General features: G+C 43.7%; 1 non-coding gene across 1 annotated transcript; it reads right to left on the bottom strand.

The window, feature by feature from the left end:
• Positions 1-1084: 1084 nt before the first annotated feature.
• Positions 1085-1157, bottom strand: Trnaa-cgc (transfer RNA alanine (anticodon CGC)). Its single transcript has one exon. It is a non-coding gene; the product is annotated as a tRNA-Ala (tRNA).
• Positions 1158-3330: the final 2173 nt, after the last annotated feature.

Raw genomic sequence — 3330 nt, 5'->3', positions numbered from 1 at the left:
GTTATATTAAGCAGAGAATTCATAATTCATAATCACTCTCACTTTCTGGGGCTTTACGTGTAACACAAAGCATACATAGATCGTTCAGGTGCAGTACACTCTAACTACCATGTTACCTTCCCCTTCATTCACCCTCCTACCTTACTTGGGACCGGTGCCAATAATTGTGGTAAAGAGTCCAGCGTGCCCCAAAAGGGACACATAATCCAAACATGGACGACTGTAGTACAGGTAGCTGCTCCCATGAACCATGGACTTTGCCGTTGGTGGGGAGGTTTGCGTGCCTCAGCGATACAGATAGTCATTCCGTAGGTGCAACCACAATGGAGGATATCTGTTGAGAGGCCAGGCAAACGTGTGGTTCCTGAAGAGGGACAGCAGCCTTTTTTAGTAGTTGCAGGGGCAACAGTCTGGATGACTGACTGACTGATCTGGCCTTGTAACATTAACCAAAACGGCCATGCTGTACTGGTACTGCGAACGGCTGAAAGCTAGGGAAAACAAGAGCCGTAATTTTTCCGAGGGCATGCAGCTTTACTGTATGGTTAATAAATGATGACGTCCTCTTGGGTAAAATGGTCCCCCATTGAGACCTTTGGGCTGAGACTACTCAGAAGACGTCGTTATCAGGAGAGAGAAAACTGGTGTTCTACGGATTAGAGCCAGGAATGTCAGATCCCTTAATCGGGCAGGTGGGTTAGAAAATTTAAAAAGGGAAATAGATAGGTTAAAGCAAGATATAGTGGGAATTAGTGAAGTTCGGTGGCAGGAGGAACAATACTTCTGGTCAGGTGAATACATGGTTATAAATACAAAATCTAATAGGGGTAATGCTGGAGTAGGTTCAATAATAAATAAAAAAATAAGAGCGCGGGTAAGCTACTACGAACAGCGTAGTGGTGGTGGTGGTGGTGGTGGTGGTGGTTAGTGTTTAACGTCCCGTCGACAACAAGGTCATTAGAGACGGAGCGCCAGCTCGGGTGAGGGAAGGATTGGGAAGGAAATCGGCCGTGCCCTTCCAAAGGAACCATCCCGGCATTTGCCTGAAACGATTTAGGGAAATCACGGAAAACCTAAATCAGGATGGCCGGAGACGGGATTGAACCGTCGTCCTCCCGAATGCGAGTCCAGTGTGCTAACCACTGCACCACCTCGCTCGGTGAACAGCGTAGTGAACGTATTATCGTAGCCAAGACAGACACGAAGCTCACGCCTACAACTAGTGTATATGCCACCTAGCTCTGCCGATGACGAAGAGACTGAAGAAATGTATGGTGAGATAAAAGAAATTATTCAGATAGTGAAGGGACACGAAAATTTAGTAGTCATGGGGGACTGGAATTCGATAGTAGGAAAAGGAAGAGAAGGAAAAGAAGTAAGTGATTATGGATGGGAGGTAAGGAATGAAATAGGAAGCCGCCTGATACAATTTTGAATAGAGCATAACTTAATCATAGCTAACACTTGGGTTAATAATCATAAAAGAAGGCTGTACGCGTGGAAGAGCCCTGGAGACAGTGGAAGGTTTCAGACAGGTTATATAATGGTAAGGCAGAGATTTGGGAACCAGGTGTTAAATTATAAGACATTTGCAGGGCGGACGTGGACTTTGACTACAATCTGTTGGTTATGAACTGTAAATTATAACAGAAAAAACTGCAAAAAGGTGAGAATTTAAGGAGATGGGACCTGGATAAACTGAAAGAACCAGAGGTTATAGAAGGTTTCAGAGACAGCACAAGGGAACGATTGACAATATCGGAGGAAAGAAATAGAGTAGAAGAAGAATGGGTAGCTTTGGCAGATGAAATAGTGAAGGCAGCAGAGGATCAAGTAGGTAAAAAGACGAGGGCTAGTACAAATCCTTGGGAAACAGAAGAGATATTGAATTTAACTGATGAAAGGAGAAAATACAAAAGTGCAGTGGATGAAGCAGGCAAAAGTAATACAAACGTCTCAAAAATGAGATCGCCAAGAAGTCGAAATGGCTAAGCAGGGATGGGTAGAGGACAAATGAAAGGATGAAGAGGCATACATCTCTAGGGGTAAGATGGATACTGCTTACAGGAAGATAAAAGGGACCTTTGGAGAAAAGCGAACCACCTGTATGAGTATCAAGAGCTGAGATGGAAAACCAGCTCCAAGCAAAGAAGGTAAGGCAGAAAGGTGGAAGGAGCATGCAGAGTGTCTATACAAGGGCGATGTACTTGAGGGCAGTACTATGGAAATGGAAGACGACGTAGATTAAGATGAAATGGGAATATGATCCTGCGTGAAGTGTTTGACAGAGCACTGAAGGACATAAGTCGAAACAAGGCCCTGGGAGTAGACAACATTCCATTAGAACTACTGATAGCCTTGGGAGAGCCAGCCCTGACTAAACTCTACCATCTGGTGAGCAAGATGTATGAGACTGGCGAAATACCCTCAGACTTCATGAAGAATATAATAATTCCAATCCCAAAGAAAGCAAGTTTTGACTAGTGTGAAAATTACCGAACTATGTTTAATAAGTGACGGTTGCAAAATGCTAATTCTTTAGACACGAATGGAAAAACTGGAGCCGGCCGGAGTGGCCGTGAGGTTCTAGGCGCTACAGACTGCAGCCGAGCGACCGCTACGATCACAGGTTCGAATCCTGCCTCAGGCATGGACGTGTGTGATGTCCTTAGGTTAGTTAGGTTTAATTAGTTCTAAGTTCTAGGCGACTGATGACCTCAGAAGTTAAGTCGCATAGTGCTCAAAGCCATCTGAACCATTTGAGCCAAAAACTGGTAGAAGCCGACCTCGGGGAACATCAGTTTCGATTCCGTAGGAATATTGGAACACATGAGGCAATACTGACCTTACGACTGATCTTATAAGATAGATTAAGGAAAGGCAAACATCTTTTTACAGCATTCGTAGACTTAGAGAAACCATTTGACAATATTGACTGGAATACTCTCTTTCAAATTCTGAAGGTGGCAGAAAGGCAGAGAGCGAAAGGCTACTTACAATTTTTAGAGGAACCAGACAGCAATTATAAAAGTCGACGGGCACGAAAGGGAAGCAGTGGTAAAGAAAAGAGTGAGACAGGCTAGTAGCCTATATCCTATGTTATGCAATCTGTATATCGAGCAAGTAGTAAATGAAAAAAAAATCAAGTGGGAATTAAAATCAATCGTGAAGAAATAAAAAATTTGCGGTTTGCCGACGACATTGTAATTCTATACGAATATGGTGTCCGAAAGAACAGACACCATTGGCGATCTTGTAGCTCTGGAATAATGAAATTACAGTGAAACTCAGACCTTTGTAGCTGCTTCCACCCGTTGATAGTTTTCTGCT

The sequence above is a fragment of the Schistocerca serialis genome, chromosome 3 (genome assembly GCF_023864345.2).
Source record: "Schistocerca serialis cubense isolate TAMUIC-IGC-003099 chromosome 3, iqSchSeri2.2, whole genome shotgun sequence".
Lineage (NCBI taxonomy): Eukaryota > Metazoa > Arthropoda > Insecta > Orthoptera > Acrididae > Schistocerca > Schistocerca serialis.
This window is presented reverse-complemented; position numbering and strand designations above follow the sequence as displayed.